The 21,720-nt window shown below is 39.3% G+C and overlaps 1 protein-coding gene across 1 annotated transcript in view; it reads left to right on the top strand.

The window, feature by feature from the left end:
- The window catches only part of cntfr (ciliary neurotrophic factor receptor), a 211,449-nt gene that overhangs the window by 28,451 nt on the left and 161,278 nt on the right, over window positions 1-21,720 (top strand). Inside the window, exon 2 of the mRNA XM_020601001.1 lies at window positions 4,626-4,663. The gene's annotated coding sequence lies outside the window, so the exon portion shown is untranslated. The remainder of the gene's footprint in view (window positions 1-4,625; window positions 4,664-21,720) is intronic.

The raw sequence follows: 21,720 nt of genomic DNA, 5'->3' as shown, positions 1-21,720 counted from the left end.
AGTAGTGATAACTAATTATTAAAATCAAATGGCTGACTCAATTTTAAACAAGAATTGTGTCAGAAAATACTTTTGATAAATTTGTCATTTATCTACTTATTCCAATTTATATATTATAAACTGGGTGTTCAATCCGAGGAAGTTAACTAATATCAGCTAAACACTGTGCACGTTGTCACTGGATTTATTTCAGACTAAACGTAACACTTCCTCTAAGAGCCAAAGTAAACTGGCTCCTAAAACCTACTCAGTAGAGTAACATCTGAAGGTATAAGGAGGTAGCTGCCTACAACTACAGATTGTCATTAATTTTGGGACAATTTGGGGTCTTGTGCTGAATTAATAAAATGAAAGAGAGGAGGTCTATAGGTTCATGGTAGTCAATTACTGAGTGAATATTTCTGAAGCAGTGTTTGAAGCTTTGATAGGTTTCAAATATGCCACCTTTAGTGTGAGAGGTTAAGCTGTGTTCCTCTGGGTTTAGCAAATTGTGGCTTTCAAACAACTTGGAACAACTATGCCATGAAGAAATGGCTAAACATTACACCTGAAAGGATACACACGCTGTTCAGAGGGCTAGAGGAGGTTGTTATTTCTGTTGAAGAAGGAAAACTTGTACTAGCCAAATGTGCATTAAATGTTATGTTGATGTTTTACTTTTTGCTATTTCAAAGTAAGGGGATGCCAACTTTTGCACTATGCTGTACTTATACATTTTGCCTGGAGCCAAAGCAATGAAACGTTTCCAATGCTACACCATGTTTTCTAACATTCTTTACTTGAGTTTATCTGATTCCCATCTCTGTTCCTTCTACTTTGTTCCTTTTGTTCTCTTTTAGATGTAAAAGCATTTTTAAAAGTCTTAATATTCTCTCGTATCTGAATGAAAACAGAAATAAGACATTCAAACAAAACTAAAAATTTCATTTACTCTTCCATTAAAATTGTGGTCTCTTGTAGATAATAACTTCTTAAAATTCACTTAGTCGGCAAAGATTTTCTGGATGTAAACTGACGAATGTTTTCACTGGGTTTAACCCTCACTGTGTCTATAGTTAAATTCTCTGTCTCTCTGTGTTCTTTTAGTCTTCTTCTTAACCTGATCCTTTTACTTGCTAATAATAGCCCTGGCTTTAACAGAACATGCAGCAAAACAGAGAAGAAGGGGAGAACTGGGAGGGTGTGTTGGCTGGAGCCACATTAGATTTTGTGCAAAATGCAGTTCGGTGGGACCTAGGACTCATTTTAACCCATTGATTTATAGCAATACCTCTGCTAGGGTACCCTTTTAATTCTATCTTTGTTTGTAGGTTTGTGCAAGGTGATTTTTTTTATACTTCAAAGTTTGTGCACCTTTGGAATGAAATGAAAGACATGATGTGCAACATCAGTCATGTTAAACAAAAGTAAAAAAGAGACATCATTCCTAAAAGTACATTGGTGCTGAATTGACAGACTTAGAAAAACAGACAAATGAGTAAATGCAATCCCAGCTTTTGGCTAGTGGTTGCTGTGACTCCCTCCTTTTTTTCTGTAATCCTTTAGCCCTGCAATAAACTCAATGCAGTGAAGACATCTGTTTACAAAGTGCATTATGTAGTATATGAGCAGTCACTGTTACGGAGTCTGCTTATAATAATTCATTTATTTATTTTAATTCATCTAGTTTTTAAGGTATTTGCTGGAAAAATGGAAACAAAAACAATCTGGTGTTTGTCACCACACACATTAAGAGTTTCATTTGCATTGCTCATTGAAGGCTGTTCCATGAGTAAAATGGTACACCATAGTTTCTGAAAAAATATGGGCATAGACCAACTCACTGGACATAAAGAAAAGTTTCCATTTAACTAACATCTGTGAGTTTGTAGTTCTGACCGCAATCCCAATATTTTGATGGCAAATCTCTTGTCAGTGGCATTTGCATCCCTGGAGGAGTCAAGATGTATAGCCTTGGTTTTATGATATTAGGCTTTGGCTGCCCACTGAAGTGGAAATCCACCCATGCTGTGATGCTACTGTGCTATAATTGAATATTATTAAAAAGTAATGATACATATGGAGTTTAGATATCTACAATGTCACTGCAGAATTGAGGTGCTGTTATGGGGGCGTTGAAAAGTCATGCTGAGGGTGTAATTATCTCAGACTCGTCTCTCACGTCACATTCCATTCACATCCCTTCTATTTTAATCCTTCTTTCTGAAGTAGCTACTGTATACTGAGCCCTTCCTTTAATTCTCTTTAGGTATTTCTATATTTCTTAATTCTCCATATAAACAATTTTAGCCTGGCCTGCTGACAATGTCAAGTTCCCTATCTGGGAGTGCACACAGATCTGTAGGATTTGATTTTTGTTGATTTGCCTTGTTTGGTGTTACTTATTTATTTTTGTTTTTAAGGCTTTTAATGGTTTGGCACCATTTTACCTCACTGCACTGGCACAAACCTACAAGGTCCCTCAGATCTTCAAGCCAGTTTCTTTTAGAGGTTCCTAGGGTCTGATGCATTGCTTATAACTCTTTTTATTTACATTTTAATTTATTGAACCTATGTTGTGTATTATTGTGTTTTATTTTTATTTGCACTGATCTTATTTACTTTATTTTAGTCATTTATTGTGATTTTATTTTGCCATGTAAAGTACTTTGGTCAGCTGGATGTTGTTTTAAAGTGCTATATAAATAAATTTGATTTGATTTGCTTTGATTATTTCTTGTTTAGCGATGCTATTATTTGTGTGTTTTTAGCTGTTGTGAAATCCCATTGTGTCATCTGGAGAGTTCAAAAACTGCTGAACTGGAAAAGTAAAAGCTGGTGTCAAGGTCTGGAAGAAGGAGAAAGTGGGAGGAAATTGTATGTCTCTGTGGAGGTGCAGAGCGCATAAGGGGGGAGAGAGACAAAATGAGCAGGGGGAAGAGAGACTAGAGAGTCAGAGAGAACAAGCAGAGAGAAATGTATGAACTTGTGATGATGGTAGCATGTTCTACAGTGATACTGCATTGCAATATCAGAAGATCTCCCCCACCTTCAGATTCTCCCTATACATATCTTTGTATGTCTTTGTCTCTGTCTCTTTCTCTCTCCTCCAGTCAAACAGGCAGGCAGACAGAGTTTCTGGAAATAAATAAATAGCCTTTCAGCCACTGATGCCTCAGGAGAAACTGAGATAGGCTGCCCTGATTCTACATTAAAAAAAGCAGCAACAAAATTGAAAACAAGTCAAATGTCCTCTAACTGTGATGCTGAGGTCATCTTTGGTAGAAAATGTAGGAAGAAAATGATTTTTTACTGATCTGGAATGTTGTAGGATGAAGAGAAATACAGAGAAAATAGAGCTGAAAAGCTTATTTAGCCTATGCAGTTCTTTTTTTTTCAGATTGCAAAATACACAAAGTGAATTGTGGCCAAAACAGGATTACCAAGCAACTGATTGCTGTGATTACAACAGGATTTAGTCGACAAGGGCGTGACAGGTGTTTTTCCTCTCATCTATAAACACAGTTTATACCCTTTCTGGCTTTAATGGTCTTGCTGTAGTTAATGTGTTGGGATGAGTTGACTGCTGCTGCACTGATCATCACTTCTAAGCCCAGAGTAGACAACTATTTTCTCCTTGGCTGTCAACAGTGCTTCCAAATACATTTACAATAATATAAAATCATTCAGTTTTTTTATTTAGAAAGACAAAATCATACAGTGACAGGCAACATATAATATGAGGTTTAAAGTCAGTTAAACAGTCTTGTACCATTAGTGCAATAATGAGGGATTGTTTCACTTGCCAGGTAAGTTGCACTTTAAGGGGGTGGTTAGATGAACGATTATACTTAGAGTTGTAGTTTGTTTTTAACTTGGGTCATGTCCCATCCGCTAACATGGAGAAGGTGGGCTTTTAAAACTTGTTCTCCAATCAGCCACCAGGGGGGATTGACCTGTAGTGACTTCACTTCTGCAGAGCGGTCTTGTCGTCTCTTTATATACCATGTACGGTTCCACCCATTTTTCTGTTAAATTCAACTTCTTGCATTCAGTGCTCAAAAGTCCAGTTTCTGGAATCAACCTGTTTTATTTTATTGTTACTGTTCTATTATACTGTCCTCTATCCTCAAGTATTTTTTTTTTTTACAGCTTTTTTTATTTGACACTAGATCACTTCATCAGGAGCGTGACCTGGTTGTGGTAACAGCCGTTTTACAGTGCAGCAGATCTGGCTGATGTGCGTGGCAGCCTAAGTTACCATGAAGTAGAGCTAGTGTGGTTTTGCATGTGTATCCGTGTGAGTGTGTGTAGCAGACACTGTGAGAAGCGTGTAATAGGCTCACCTGTCCCTGGCTGCAGACTGATGGGCAGGTGTAGAGAATGGAAACCAGATGGAAAGAAGGAGCAATGGAGGAAGGGGGAAAGTGAAGTGAAAGCATTCAACTTCTTATGGGGTGGATGCATATAGATTTAGACTTTTCACATGCTGTATTGTTTAAGTACTGCCAAATTAAATAATCATAATTAATTTTTTTAAGGAGATACAAAGGGAGCAGAAGGTATTCCCAGATCAGATGTTCAAAATTTAAAATCATTCACATTGCCTCTTGGTGTAGTGACTAACTCTAGGTTGTTTTTGTCAGGGTGAAGAGGAGGAACGAGACGTTTAGTCCTGTCCAAGGTACGTTCATACCGTAAATGTTACCATACCATTGGTCAGATTTATTTTCCTACTTGAATTTAGACTTTACATCGTGTTTTTGTCATTTGTGCTGAGTAAGTTTTACGAGCCTGGGGTCTATGGAACTCGTTTCATTTTCCTTATTAATAGACAAAACTGTTTCTCTCAATGTTTATTATCGTGCTCATCCATGTCACCAGTGAATCTGCATCATTGTGTTCTACTAACAACTGAAATTTCCCTCACACCACTTTGAAGATGATAGTTTCAGTACTAAACACCCTGTATGAGACCAAATCAACAACAGGAGACACATGCGTGAAAAGAAGCAGAAATACTGTGAACCTGTTCAGCATATGTGAGGTAAAAGGCAGCTTGTACATGAGCATAAAGCTTTGGTGCCTTAAAACAGTTGTTGTTTGATTCTAAGAATATTGTTGGAAAATTCACGAGTTGTGATCCAGGCAGCTGCCCTGACCCCATGTTGTGAACCTCTGACCTGTCTATACGGTGGTCTCTGCTTCACTGCAGTAGCTAAGGCTGTATCTCCTTGCTGTGGTGACATGTGTGTGTCAGCAGAAGGATATGTGATGTGTGTGCGGTGGTGGCGGGCGATGAAAGGACTCCATGGGATGGATAGAGTTCCTCTGTCCAAAAATGCCAGTGCCTTTCACACACACACACACACATTTACGGTTAGATACAGAGAGTTCAGAAATGTGGGCGTGCAGATGTTACACACTGTCACATGTGCACACGCAGACATGCACAAACACACACTCGTACTGTGCATAAATACGCAGACAGGGAGGACACACAAGTAGACATATATCTAGATTCCATTCAGGCCACTGGCAAGCATTCGTACTGACAGCTCAGAAATATAAGCCTACATACAGGGAGTTCAACCTAGTCGCAGTGCTTTGAACAATAATGGTATGTGTACGCACTTTATTATTGCCACTCATTTCAAGGTAAAAAGAAAAGTTTTCCCTCAATTTGACAGTTTTTTTTTATTTTCATGCTCGAGTGACAGGTGATATTTGCATACAGAATGAGCTAAAGCTAATTGTTGCTCACTCAGCAGCTGCAGCAGAGAAACTGTGGGTTAAGGATCTTGCTCAAGGGAAGCTTGACTGCAGTCGATGAGGGAGGGGAGAGCGTTACTCATTTGCTCTCCCCAGCCAGATTTTCCCCACGGTCTGGGGATTTGAACTGAGGGCACAAACCGACACAAGCTGTAGGCTACTGCTGACAACCAGGTGTAATGCAATGTAATTACTCCATGATTCTGTGTTTGCCGTAACTATAATTGAGTTCAAGTTCAAGAATTTATTCTGCCCACTGGGACGTGTGGCTTGCAGCAAGGCATATGTCATGTTGCATAATCATGATAAACAACAGAGATTCAGAAACACGAGACATTAAATGAATTGGAAAGAAGGATGGCCCAGGGGACAGAGGCTCAGGAAAGCAGGTCTGTGTGACTCTTACAGGTAAGTCTGTCAATGGCACTGGCAATAAATTATTAATAAAGTCATAATTGCACCTTACCCATTATTCTAGCATCTGCTATGAATCTGTTACTGGTATTGTCTTTAATTATTATATAATATTCTCACGCATAAAAACTGAATTTTTCTGCACTGGTGGAGAGACAGTTGGTTTGGATAGAACATCCATCCATCTATTATCTCTACTGCTTATTGTGAAGAGGGTCACAGGGGGGCTGGAACCCATGTAGGCACAGGGAGAAGATGCAAACTCTGCACAGAAAAGCAACGGGTTGCCTGGGGCTCGAACCTGGAACCTTCTTGCTGTGAGGTGACAGCACTAACCATAGCCATCCATAACAGCGTCACCATGCTGCTACGTATAGCTCTGTTAGGCCTTTTTAACTGTAGGACCACAACATATATCCATTATCTCAGGTTCTGCTTTTGTTTCCATTGGCCTCCACCTGCTTTGGAGGCGAGTTCCAAGAGCTCAATTTCGGCAAACCTCTGGAGGTAGTACTAAATCAAGGTCTAGGAATGTGGGGCTTTTGCCCTTGACCGGTTAAACGACAGTCACTGGTTTAGAGGTAAATGTGAACTTCAGCGAGCTGACTGGGGACAGAGCAGCAAAGACAACATTTTGTGGAACAGTTTGTGTTCTGCTTGTTCAGCAGTCTGACAAACTGCTCATACATTCTCCACATGTGATTAAGGACAATTGCACTCTCTGCTCAGCTGTTTGTGCATGAGGAGCGCAGCCTGCCCTCATGTAAAGAGGGACCAAAATAAGACTTGGAATTTTTCATATTTTTTCCAGCTGCATGTTTTTCCAAATGCATGCGCTGATATTTTGTACTTAACCACTATGCTCAGTGGTTTTGCAAATCTGACCAAATGAAACACCTACATGCACCTCCTGCCTCTGATTGTCTTTTTTGTAGGGTTGTAAGTAATGTGAGAGTGTGTTTTGATTCCTCTGGGTCGCCTTTTGGCCAAAATCACCTTTACACACACAGTCTTCTTCACTATTTAGTTCTCTGCATCATTCACAGTACACACACAGACGATTGACTTTGAAATTTGAATTTGACTTTTGTAAAATATGACACCTTTTCTTTTTATGTCTGTACATGCTGTATTTGCTTCATTACGACATTTTAGCAGATGGTTTTTTTATTTATCCATTGTGTCTGTGTGTGTCTGCAAGTCTGTATGCACACAACTCTGTCTCCTTGAAATTACATTTATATCCAACTAAACTACAACATCATGTTCTCTCTGTAGGAAATGTAATTGTGACAGTATATTTTCTGTTGTGAATAATGAGGTTATGTTGATAATTTACATATTTGCCAAGTTGCAAATATGTTGATACTGGATGTATCAGTCAAATGTTCACAGACAGTGGTTATGTTTAGACATTCATAACACTTGGGAGCAATTACGTATGAAATACACTGTATAATACAGCAGCACCAGTGTTGTCCTGACTGTGCAGACTAGGCATAATTTCATATTCTCTCTTGCTGTCTTGCATGATTCCAGGCTTTGTTGACAGTCCAGATGTAGTCTCTGCACATTGCCAAGGCAATATTAAGACCCAGTAGCAGTTGTCATGTCTGTGACCTAGAACTGCTGACAAGGGAGTGATAAGCCAAGGAGCTGTGTTAAACCAGTGCCTCCTGACCATGCTGACAAGACGTTATTTTCGAGAGAGCAGTGTGTCTGTACCTGTAAGACTGCACTGTTGACAAGCCAGTGTACTGTGGTTGTAAGCACTGTTGACTGTGGAATGTTAAGGCAAGGCACAGAATTAAAGGTACCTGTATCGACTATGCATGTTGACAAGCACTGCACTAGCCTGCCTGGCCTTGTGCTGCTGACAAAACACTAGAAGCTCAGTGACAAGCTGCTTGCTATTTCAAACCCATGTTAGCATGGTTAGGGTCACATGACATCTGCAGTCTGGGGAAACTTGAGCCTATCATTCTAACAAGCATTGTGAGTGTGTGCATGTGTGCCCATTGATAAGGATTAGCAAAGACTCCCTGGGATGTCCCTGGGTGCTGCTTGGAGGTCAGTGCATGTGCACTCCAAAGATGTGCGCTCCAAAGTCTGCAAGTGTGTGTGTGTGTGTGTGTGTGTGTGTGTGTGTGTGTGTGTGTGTTTGCTGGTTGGTGGAGGGGGTTAGGCCTGACAATGGAGAGGAATTTAAATGAGAGAAAAAAGGGGTTTAGGGATGTTTGCAAGGAGGATGGAAGAGGTTTTGGCACCATTGTTGTTCTTCCTTTTTGTCATTCTGTCTCTCTATCTCTCCATTACAAATCCCCCAGTCTCTACCTCTCTTACCTCTCTCAATCTTGACTGCTGCATTTCTCACAAAAAACCACTGTTTGCCTCTCTTGATTTTATCACACCTTATCCCTATCTTTGTTTTTCCTCAGTGTGTGTCTTTCACCATTGTTAATGAATCATCTATTACCTTTGCAAAGCAAGGTTATGTTATTACTGCTGTTTGTTGGTTTGTTTGTTTGTTGTTCATAGCATACAGTAACTCAAAAGTTATGAATGGATTTTGGTAAATTTTTTTGGAGAGGTAGGGTATGGCCTGCGGATCATCATCTCAATCCACACATTTTTTTATTGGCATTTTGGGGAAACTGAGCTGCTTTGGCAGAGGTTTGCGCTCTCAGAGTGCTGTCTAGTTCTGAAATGTTTTACTCTCAACAAACCTGAAGAATTTTTACAAAGCATTCTTTGTTTTCTTACGATCTCCTATGTATATGTGGGGGCTACATAGCAAAAACATCTACATCACCAAGGCACAGTGACTGTGCTCAGCATCCTAATGTCTTGTTATCACACTGGGCAGCCTGGTTGATATGTTAGTATCTGCATGGTGTAAAAAAAGCAAAACCTGTGCTGACCACCAAATCTAATCTGAGTGAACTTGTGCTAAAATCAGAAAATGAGGTTTTTACATTTGAAGTTGTTGTTGCTATCTTTCATGCGGTGTCACTTGGCTCTTTCTTCAGTACTCTCTTTTGTTTTTCACTCTTCCCGTGACTCGACATTTCTCTGTGTCACTCGTTGTGTCTCTCAGGCACCCCCTCCATGTCTTGTGTTATTACCCCGGCAGTGTGTGGTCAAAGGTTGTCAGGTTGCTAATATAACAAAACAGGCTCTCAAAACAGGCTAATTCATTTTAATCTCTCTCTCTTTCTCTCTCTCTCAATCTTTCTTTCTTCATCTATTACACACACACACACACACACACACACACACATGCATACTTACTTTCTCTCACCATCTCCGTTTGTCTGTCCCCCACCCCTTTGCTCTGTTGTGGCTCTAATTGCAATCAATTAGGAAACTTCAGAAGGCTGAAATGGGAGCTGTGACAAGGGGCATCCGCTGAGCTGGCAGAGAGAGGGTTGGAGGGAGACAGAGAAACAGAGAGAGAAGGAGAGAGCGTTGGAGGGGGAGAGAGAAAATGGTGACACAGGAGTGGTGATAGAATGGGAGGGGCAGGAGGGAGAAGTCTAAGTTGGTGTCAAAAGATGAGCTAATGGAAATAGTGTGATTGATGTGGCAACAGCAGCTGAAAGTCGCATCGTTTTTCATGCCAGGTATTGATTCCTGACAACCTCTTGTTACCTTTGGGGCACAGTGGGTGGAGTATGGTACTAACATCACCAAGGTTAGTAGTTGTATTCCCTTCTGAAATGTAAGCAGTTACTGTGCTGAAAGGTGCTCTGAACAAAAGCATCATACTCTAAATTCTGAGTCATGAGTGCATCTGTTGATTAGACATAGATATGTATGGACAATAGCACGGTGCCACTGCAGACATCAACATGACACTCATAACCATAAACCATAATCTTTATTCCTATAGCACTTCAATTTTTACCATTTTAATCAAATTACAGCAAACACCGGCCCTTAAAAAGGGACGAAAGTAATTTTGTAACATTGTCTAAATTGCAGCACAAGCTATTATTTTTATTTGCCTGTGGATAGCGCATGTATTTCTTTCACACCTCTGAAAATCAGCTCTGCAACTGAATTATAATGGCTTACATTTTGTCAGGTATTTCAGTGATTTTGATTAAAAAAATGTTTCTGACTCCACTGTGATAATTTTGATAATATCTGCATACAGGAAAGTGGTGTCTGTTTGCAACTTAATCACCCTCTGAGCTACACTCCTTGTCAATATGATGGGGATAAGTGCAGCTGCTGAAATAGAGACCAAGTCTAATCTTTCCTGTTTTCTCATATTCTATTTGTTTACATTTATTTACACGTGTATTACTGGTTGGCCCCTAAACACAATCTCCCAGACATCATTGCTTGAGCAGTGTTTTACAGAGAAACAAGGAGCTTCTTCGAGTTCAAGTCAAGTAGTCACCCCGCCTCCCCAAAGGCAAAGATTAAAAATAGCATTATTATCTGGACATTTTTCTTCCTGGAGACTAGAGTGTGCTGTGCTTTTAGCTTTCTGAGGCAACAGCTGAAGAATGTTTTGAGATTCTATAAGATTCACAGTATTTCGCACAGGCCTTGACTTGCAGATAAAAAAGCTTGTTGTACATAAATCCATTGGTCATTTTTGGACAGTTCTTGTCAGAGATATGGGAGTGTGTTTCCAGGCTCAGGTTTGTGCTTCTCTGGTTGTTGCATATAGTAGAAGCTGAGAGCCTCTGGTCTCATGTTTAGCTGGCTTTGCCTTGGGGCATACAAACCCTTTTATCTTGTCACCCTAATGCATGTGTATGTGTGCATGTGTGTACACAGAAAGAAAGGGAGTGAGAGAGAGAAAGAGCAAGAGAGGAAGATGGGAGGATCAATACTAAGCCGTCAGGAGGTCTGCTACTCCCAGAGAGAGAGGGAACAGGACACCCAGCACAGAGTGGAGGGGGGAAAGGTAAAAGAGAGAGACAAAGAGAGAAACAAGGAAGAGAAAAAAGAACAAAGGAAAAGAAGTGAAGAGAGGGATGGAGAGTGGGAAACTAATAGGGAAGAGATAGATGGGGATGGAGATGGGAAGGGAGAGTAGTCATCACTGTTGAAAAATGAACACATAGATGGGTCTCGAAAAGAGATGCAGATGAAAAATGAAAGTAGAGGTGAGGAAAAGAGCAATTACAGGGCTACAGTGAAAGGATTAGAAATTGTAGTAAAACTAGTTGTAACAGATGAATGTTAAATTATGATTCATTAATGTTCAAGAGTGACTGCATGGCTTTGGACAGGTGTATCTTTTTTGTTCGCCTCCTGCCTGCCACGTCATCTATATAGCAGCATCAAACTCAGTCAGTACGTTTACAGTACATGTGCTTAAGTAACATGGTTACTCAGAACTCGGGTTACACAGACGATCGGGGAATGTGTTCATATGCACTGAACTAACCTTGTATCGTGCCACATAATGAACTCTAATTTCACAGAGCCACTCATCTCTGCTAAATCTGCTGTCTGCAGTCTTTTGTCATACACATGCTCAAAAAATTAGATAAACAATGACTTACACATATCATTTTTTGGGATAAAAGCCACTGTAAACACTATAAACTGATTACTTAAGTGCATGTAAATGCTGTCAGTGTTGATCCCTTATACTTTTTTTAACCTTATGTCAAAAATTTGCCATTTAACATTACAGTTTTGGCCACATAACATTTCCACAGTTGTAAAACACAACTTTGTTTTATTCTAAAACAAAACAGGTTTGAATTAAAGAAAAAAAAACAACCACTGCAATCAGTGTGTTTGAGCAGGACAGTAAACCTCTGACTGCTCATTTTTACAGCTGAGTGTAAACCTTTTACAAAATTTTTTTTATTTGTTTTTTTTTTTTTTTTTTCTTAAAAGGGGGGCGCAGTGGTTACCACCATTGCCTCACAGCGAGAAGGTTCCGGTTCGAGCCCCACCCGGGACCTTTCTGTGTGGAGTTTGCATGTTCTCCCCGTGCTTGAGTGGGTTCTCTCTGGGTACTCCGGCTTCCTCCCACAGTCCAAAGACATGCAGCTTAGGTTGATTGGTGTTTCTAAATTGCCCATAGGAGTGCGTGTGCGCGTGTGGTTGTTCGTTTATGTGTTAGCCCTGCGATGGATTGGCGACCTGTCCACGGTGTACCCCGCCATCGCCCGATTGCCGGCCGGGATTAACTCTGCCGTGACTACGTTCAGGGACTAAGCAGTAGTGAATGAATGAATGAATGAATGTAAACCTTTTAAAAGTGAATGCTAAATAAAAAACAGAAACCATCCTTTAATTGAAAGATCACAGGTTTAATCCCTAAAATGAAACTATATCCATCAAAAAGTTTCCTGTTAAAGTAACTATACTTTAACCAGCAAAATGCCTCAGAACTAAATGTCAACCAACACCTCTTTGTCTTTCCTACAGTATCTAAACCCTCTAGTATCTAACACAGCATGAATATATCTACTGTTCAGTGGAAGTTTTTTTTCCCCCCGGTGTCGAGTCCATGCATTGTACACTTGGGCGACACCAGTAGGATTTAAACCTGGCAATGTAATGTGTAATGCAAGAGCTTCTCCTTATAGAAACAGCAAATAAACACTAAGTGTATTTATAACATTGGTTTTGATGCATAATTCAGTGAACATAAACATCGAATGAGAAGAGAGGTGAAACTGGATCCCACAAGATCTTAAAGCTTTGACTTGACACTGATAATGAATATTTAAACCCTGATGACCTTACTCTGCTGTCTGTGATTTATTGTTCCGCCCCCCACATATCTACCTTTTGTCTATTTTTATATTTCACTTTCAACTCTTTTTTCTTGTTGTCTTTCTCACACTGTTTTTTTTTTATGCTGGCCCCCCACTATTTTAAAATCCTTAAATAAGACACAGAGCAGTGAGGTGTGAGCCTTATAGCTGCAGAAAGTAAAAACAAGAGACAGAGTCATGTGACTATCTGTGAATTATCTGTGAATGCCATCAACTGTAATTATCTCTCCTCAGTGTATTTCAGCCCTTGATGATTGAGTTTCTTAATGGGCTCTGGGAATGGTATTATTTAATGTAGAGGAATAAGATGGGGAATAGTACCCCATTATTATTACATTTATTCGAGATGAAGAATTTCAGTGTGAGCTTCATTGTACTTGGGCCGATAATGTCCCAGGTTCCTTAATGAAAGAAATGTCTCTGAGGCATTACACAGTTTTTCAGAATGAAACAAAAGGATGTAATGAAATGTTTCTGCCCCACTAATGTTTTATCTGGTTTGTAGTATGGCAGAAAAATGAGGATGTATATCGTTTTAATACAGATTCATTACATGGTTTTCTGATGCAAAAGACTAACGACAATACTGTGTCATTGTTTTAACCTGTATTACCTGTAAAAGATGCTGTCATAAGTGCAGATAATGGCAATATTATGTGTGTAATGACCTCCTCTGTTTAGGCTGAAATCCAGGAGGTTATTGCCATTTTGTGCATTGTGACAAAATGACTCCTGACATTAAACTACAATGAGCATAATGGATCCCTAAAACCATTCTTTTTCTAAACTAGGCTTCTAATATTAGACAGATTTGTGAGACCAGCAACCTCCCTTATAACTGAAGATGGCTTTGCAACCTGCATCTCTCTGTCTGTCTCAAGGTTAGGGCTCACAGGGGAGAAGTGGGATCAGGTTACACTAATGGATCATGGCTGCTGGAGGACACACGCACACTCCTCGTCACACACTTTCTCACCCTATCTCTCACTCCCTTTCTCATCTTTTTCTCTTACACACATTGTTCTGAGCTGATACCCTTGTACAGGTCTAAAGCACAGCCATGGCCTTCTGTTATTCTGCCCTTGGAACCTGCGAGCAATCTGTTGTCTGCCTTTGGGTGAATCTCATGTCTCCCAAAGTAAACTGAAACAATGCACAGTCACTAAAAGCCTAACTGAGGTTAGACCTTGGCAGAGCAGGCTCAGAGTTAATGTGTCAGCATTTCATTGTGACAAAATGGATTCGTACAGCAGAAAGGCTAATTGTGGCAATTTACTAATACAGTATTTTCAGTGAAATAATTTTGCTCACACAGCAACACACATGCATTTTCACAGTCCTTAACCCAGAAAACTTTAAATACTTGTACTCGAGTGCAAAAATAACACCTTGTCGTGTCATAAATCCATCTCTACACATTTAATCCCTGCAGTTCCCAAATATAATAGTGTTGGTAGTAACAAATATTTTCAGTTAATCTCTCCATGACATCTTTTTGTTTCTTCAGCAACTAAGAAACTATAGAATATGAGGTGTTTTGCTTGACAAATGGCATTAAAAATTAAAGAATTACTATATCAAACTTGTTAACTAATTATTTCAGCACTAGTGATGATTGTCTAACCACTGCAATGTGAAAGAGAGATAAACCAAAAACCTAAAGATGTTTGATTGTTGCCCCACAGCTGTAGGTACTGTGTTGCAGGGGCTCATTTCACAAAAGTTGCAACAAGCAGCTGCATTTTGAGCCATAAGATCATTTTCTCTCATGAAAGTTTTGACATTAAATTTGTCCAAACAAACTTCATGCTTGCGACCCATGTATGAGCACGCTAGCATCTTGCAGGACTTGAAAATTTCTCTCCAATTTGTGAGTGCCAAGTCAAGTCATTTCATTTGTAGAGCACACTTAAAAACAAAAAACAATTGAGAGGATGAGCGGAACTCATGTCCTTATTGAGGCCCAACCATCATGCTTAAATGCATCTATCTATTCATTAGTATGGGAAATGCTTAATTGTTGATTCGACATACTGTATTTGTATTTTGGACAGACTGAAGCAATATGAAGGACTAGATGATTCCAGTATCCACCCATTCTTCCATAACCCCTCACTTTTTTCTGAAGACCTGAAGCCTATCTGACAAAACAGAAGGTGAAAGGCAAGTAAGCACTGTCTGTAGCCTGCACTATATCACAAAGCTAACACACAAATACTTTCACACTGACATTCAGCAAATAAAAACGTATAAACTTTCACAGTGGCACAGATAAAGGCCTTGCTGTACAGATTAGATTCACTTCCATCGGACCCTGAAGGAACCTACAGATCACTGACCTCTAATGTTAAGAAAAGATCAGGGTGCAAAGGGATCATTTTTTTCTGTGAATGGCATTCTCTCCCTTGCACACATAGACACAGTCTCTCTCACAGACACGGTTTCCTTGGTGTGGTGAGAGGGCCTTATTGTATGAGCCGAAGGAAATGCAGACACAGCAGAGGACAGGCCATCCATTGATCTTAGTATAGACTCCACTCCTGCCCAGCCTCTCTCCTCCGTTCTCTCTTACTGCCATCCCACACTGTCTCTGCCCTTCGATCTCAACCCTTCACGTTCTCTGCTCTTTGTGTTATCTGCCCTCCGCTTTCCTACTTATAGTTTTTGTCTCCCTGTGATCTCCCACCCAGTCTGTCTTTATATCATTGTGTTCTCCTGCAGAACATCACTACTGCTTCTTCCTCTTTGCATGCTTGTATCTGGTAATGCTGATTCCTCCCACTCTCATCTCTGCATTTCTGGTTTCTCACTATTACCTCTATCTGCCAAAAATCATCAGTTCTTCCTTCTTTTCTTTGCTGTTCCCTTCACTATGCTTCCGCTTCCACTCCTCTCAAATTGCATTTGTTTTCTTCCCATTCACTCCATCTCCCACCATTTACTGTACTTTTGGAGCAGGAATTTTAAACAGTAAAAGAAGTAAAAGAGGCGGAAGACTGAGGCATAAAGAAACAAAAACAGGCGCTCATCAGGACTGAAGAAAGAAAGAAAAGTAGAAAAGAGAAGAGGAAGTGATGAAGAAGGGTAACAAAAAAGGAAAAGGAGTGAAAAGGGGAAACACTGAAAGAAAATAAATAGCAGAGAAGTGAGCAAATAAGAAGAATGGGGAGGAGAAAAGGGAAATAAAAATAAAAATGAAGGGATAACAATTAAAGGAAAAGATAGGATGGCAGAAAATGTAGGATAGTCAGAAGAAAGAAAAGAGAGGACAGAGAGCAGGACAAGTAGTTTATATGTTCAAAGGTGTTGAAGCTGTGCCAGTAAAAGCAGGCACAGAACTGTCCTGGAGTCAATGATTTAGTGAACACACACACACACACTGCAGCTTCACTGATGGTCGAAGTAACCCTCTGGTGACTAGTAATCATTAGAATTCACTTTCTTTTTACATCTCTCCTCAGCTCCTTCAGTTCTATTCCTCCCCTTTTTCCTTCTCTCCCTCACTGCGTTGGCAGTTCTTCACTCTTCACCTCCCTCTTTCACCTACTCCCTTCTTTCTTCTTCCTTTGCTCTGACACTTTCCTCTTTCTCCCTCCTCCTCCTCTCTGCTTCCTCTGTGCCTGGCTCCCTTCCTGCTGGACAGGCTTTTATACGAGTCATGTGGACCTCCCTAATGACATGTGGACCTGTGTGTGTGTGTGTGTGAGATAGTTGAAGGTGCTGACATATGCACGTGTGTTTTGTGTGTCTGCGTGTGTGTGTATTTGAAGTGCTGGTGTGTGTGTGTGTGAAGGAGGTGCTGAAACGTCTGATCGTCGTGTGGTTCTCCTACTGAAGTCGTGTTGACGGGCTCTTATCTTTTGAAGAGGCCAGTTGAGGAGAGGAGGGGAGAGCAGGAGAGGGGAGGAGGAGGACGGCAATGAATAGAGGATAGCAGGACCAAAAGGAGATGAGAAACTATAGGATGTAAGATGATAGGGGGAAGAAATAAAGAAAGGGGAGAGTAGCTAGGGGTGAGAGACGTACAAGATCACAGCTTGTTGAAAAGTGAAAGGGAGCTACAGTTCAGGGTATAGTTCCTTGTAGCTTGCTCTTATCTCATTGACTTCTTATTATTCTGGTAATAAATTACAGGAATTAAGGCAGACACAGCTCTGTTTTAAATTTAGAAAATAGAAATAATGCAGGAAGACAAAAGTGAGGCTCAGAGAAAGGATGATGAGAGAGACAAAGTGCAGAAGGAAATAGGGAGCAGAGAATGGTGTGGCAGACAAAAGGTGCTGGAGGTATCATGTTTCAACCTTTAAAGCTGACACTGAGATGAGAGGACACAGAGGGAAAGATAACAAGAGAGATAGGATAGGGGATTTTGAGACAGTGAAATGAGCCTTCTTGGAAGATGACAAGTTTTAAAGAGCACCAGTTAGGGCTTAAAGTGTTTCTTAAGGGCTCTTGTTCACCCACCTCCCACCTGCACATAGATTGAGGTCCTTCTGTCAAGTGACTCACACAGCATTTCCTCAGCTACTTACCAATGGTAGCATGTTGGCATTTCATGTTTTAGGAAATTCTGTGCAAACTTAAAACAGAAAAACAAAACTTCCTTCTTTGTATCCAATTAGTGTCACGGTACATGTAACAGAAAGAAAGCCACGGGCATTTTTAAATTTGTGTATCACTTTATATCCAGGGAAAACTTTAAGAATGTAATTATGTAAGAATGTTAACACTGTTATAATTTTTTTTAGTATAATACTTGTGTGGTGTAGAAGAGAATCATTTACAGCTTGCAAACCAATGATGGTAAGATGATGTCATGGGGTAGGACTGGATAAGTCTGACTTCTTCCTACTCCATTCAAGCATGTACTAGGTATAAGCAAATTGATATTGGATTATGTGTACAATCATGTGTGTTGTCATATCAACTGTCTTTACATGCTTGAAAGAATAAATCAAATCAAATCAAATCAAATCAAAAACTAGTAATTAGTTGCAAAATGTGAGATGCAGTAGTATTTGTTCAAGTTAGGATTTTATTTGCACTCAGTAAAACAAAGTCCCACACCATTTTATCTCATCCACAAAAAGGCATAAAAGCCTTCAATAATTAGCAAAACATAAAGCAGAGTTAATTGGCCTACACATAGCTTCTTTTTTGACCAGGTTGCAACAGTTCTCTTGATGGATTCAGGAAAAAAAACACCTTCTCTTATTATAGGTGTGTTTTTTGTCTTTTATAAAAACCTATTGATAATAAAAATAAAAAGTTCTAAAACAGTGCCTTTTATAGTTGTAGTTGGACATATCTGTTGGACATACAGTATGTCAGGGACTTTGTTAAAGAAACAAAGCATGCGGCTTTGTTTTGGCAGCAATCTCTTCAGACAACATTATTGATGTGAGGAAAAAAAATTACTTAAAGACTGCACTGAATGGCTTTGGGCTACAATGCAAAGGTCACTGAATGAGCTTTGAGCAGAGGATTTAAACTTGAGGTTGTGGCAAGTTCCTGGCAGCATGAATAATTTGCCATATTCCAATACTGTCATTTTAAAAGTGATAAAACAGGATAAAATACAGAAAAGGCTACCCAAAATAATGTGACCATAATATACATATGTGTGAATATGTGAATTAATTGCATGTTAACTGCTGGTTCCCTAAAGATTCATATTTATTAATGCATAGATTACTTAGACAAGCACTTAAGTCATGCATGTACAGTGTTAATACCTAACATTTTCTAAAATGTTCCATAGTGTGTACCCTAAATGAGCACATTTTATCAAACTGTCAGGCAACCATTGCTTTCCAAACTTGCTTGATGCTGGAGGCAGAGGTTAATTAGTGCAGAACGAGCCTTATCCAGATATTGATAAACCCAGCACCTAATTTACAGATGAAAGGCTATATGGAAAGTAGAGTTGATAGCCTAATACATTTATTATACATACATAAATTATAATACATAATGAATTTTGTAAAACTAGCCTGTTACAAAATAATCTATAAAGGTAATTACGTCACAACCTATACAGTCTGTGCTGGTCACACTGGGTGCACATTCAGTTGAATTTAAGCAACGTAAAATAAGCAAAATAAGCAAAAATGACAATGGCAAATTGCGTTATGGGCTGTTTTAAATAAATGAGGGTAAATGGTGTGTTGTGAAGTGGAGTAAGTTTCCTAATATTAAGGCGAAGGGCACGTACCTCACTGTGGGTTATTTAGCATCACTCGCAGATCTTCTTAAGTTATTTATTGGTCTCTATAAAGACAACACAATGGTTTTGTCTCTAAACTGCTCCCTTAATGTGTAAACAACTCAAACACACTTGACATTGAGCAACTAAACTTATTTATTTTTTTCATCCTAGGACCTCCTCTCCACATCTGTACATGTCGGGTCTATCAACAAGTGATATTCCAGGACCTCATAATTTACAAATTAAACGCTCTTTTGAGGTAACACATGTTCCAACCATGTAAACCTCACTTTCTTTTGTAAATATTTCAAAACAAAAGCCTTTTGAATGCTGTTTTCCAAATATAATTTGGGCAAATGTGCAGAAATCACATTTTTTGTTTGTTTACAAAATCATGTAAACCAGTGTATATTGTCTCTTTTTATATTTTGACAAATAATGAACGATTTGTGAAACGCATACCACAAAGATGCTGGTATAGAGTCAGTGGCTGTGGGGTCCCTAAACTTGGTGTAGGAAGTGTCTGACAGTGTAGCTAGTTAAGAATGATTGATGCCCTCAGCCCTCTCAGCTGTTAAGGAGAGATGAGGGGAAACAAGTGATGCAAATCGGATTGGAAGCTGCCTGCTGGCATCTGACTTCAGGAATGGTGATTAAAAACACATTATGACAAAGACAACATCTGGTGGTGCATTCAAAGTGTCAGCCGAACAGTAGTGTAGTGCTACATTACCCTGGCGGAACATGCACAGAAGATGAAAGGTGTGTCACAAAACCCCAAACTCCAAACAATGAAAAATGAAAAACAACTTTAGAATTAAAATCACATTTTCCCTGCTTGATGGTGCTTTGAGGAAACAGCCCCAAGTAATTAGTTTGATTGTCATGATATTTTTTTGATTGACTGAAAATTGGCCCTGAATTCCTTGTAATATTTGTTCAACCATTCATTTAAAAGTAAATGAAACCTGATGGAATTAATCTGTAAGTAAACTGCTGAGCTGCTATCCAGTGAATAATTGGGGTACTTGACAACCATAATGCTTTCTTCTCACTGATATCCCTAAAATATATTTTTGTCACTTACATGAAAGTTAAAAGGAAAATAGCAAATGAAAATGTATTTATTTATATCAGTTTTTTATGGCAGACCACAAAAGACAGCATCTGTTCTGGCACTGATAGTACAGGGCTGTCAGTTTAGCATGGCGTCACCCTGGTGCATGAATGATTGTCAAGAGGAGTTTTACTCTGGATCAGATGACTTGTCATCAAGGTCAATCAGCGTACTGCCTCTGAGGAGTGATCACAGTGGCAGGTCTGACTGATCATGCCATGCATGAAGATAATTAAGTCAGCAACACAGTTTTTATATTAATGATTAAAGATTTTATGTCATTACTAACATATATCCTTTACAGACAGTAGATCTTGTCACAAATAGCAGAAAGAATATTGTATATTCTTGTCTCTTTCTATTGTACTTGATTTTAAGTGGGTAATCACCAATCTAAAGCTGGTGGATTTGTTATTTTTTACATTTGCCCATGATTGTGTAACCTCTGAGATTAAGTAAATGGCTTACTTCTATTGTGAGGACCACAAAACCGAAACATACCGAGGACAGGACTCGTGCTGTAGCAATGTGAATAAGCTGTGTACTATGTTTAACTTCAACCTATGGTAGTAATGAGGCCAAAATCAAACTGAGAACATTTCTAAAACTTTGGTCCATGGCTGTTAGCAGAGACAGAAACACTGAGATTAACAGAAAGAGCATTTCAAAGAAATGTATATGAATGATTTCACAGGCAAGTTTAATGTGTAGCTCACTAAATCATCAATGAAGAGCAAGACACTGAACTTCTACAGTACATGTTCAGACTCTAAGTCAGTCTGAACAGACAGCTGAGATTGCAGACCTTTTTATTATCTATGTGAAGGGTCTGAAGAGCAAATCATTTGCTATACAAAAAGGATTTCAAAGAAGTGAAACAGTGATTCAACAAGTGAAACATGCCACCCTACTGTTAAATTGGTGTTTCATTCACAATCAGTCCAGAAATTTAGAGAAACACACTGACATTTTTGTCAGGGCAATTCAAACAAGAGGAGGTAGCAAAAAGTGACACTTCTTTCCTTCAAAGCTCGAAATATTGTGACTTATCAGTGGGTGACTGTCACTTCCCACTGAGTTAAATTAAAGCAGGGTTATTTGAAACCTTATAATCATTTCTCCAAATGCAATGCAAAGCCATTGAGAGAAATTCTTTGAAGACAAACCTCATGTTAAGCTGACCACAGCAAGCCCCACACTCTGCAGTAAAGTTGTAAATCTGAAAGGTAGTTTTGGTAAAAAGATGTGTTAGATGATGCAAGATTCAGAAACACATACACAAATGCACAGGGGCCAAATTAATTCCTGTGCTCATGGACTACGGTCATTACCATCTTCACACTTTATTTATAGAAAATGTATCTGGAACAGAATGAGCAAATGAAAACCAAGTCATTGTCATTTATCTGGTTGATTCTAGCTTCAGGTATGAAGACATTTGATCAGAGAATATTTTTGTGTTTGAATAT

Source organism: Monopterus albus, unplaced genomic scaffold (genome assembly GCF_001952655.1).
Source record: "Monopterus albus unplaced genomic scaffold, M_albus_1.0 scaffold50.1, whole genome shotgun sequence".
In the NCBI taxonomy this organism is placed as follows: domain Eukaryota; kingdom Metazoa; phylum Chordata; class Actinopteri; order Synbranchiformes; family Synbranchidae; genus Monopterus; species Monopterus albus.
Note: the sequence above shows the minus strand (reverse complement) of the source record. Positions and strands in the feature narration are given on the sequence as shown.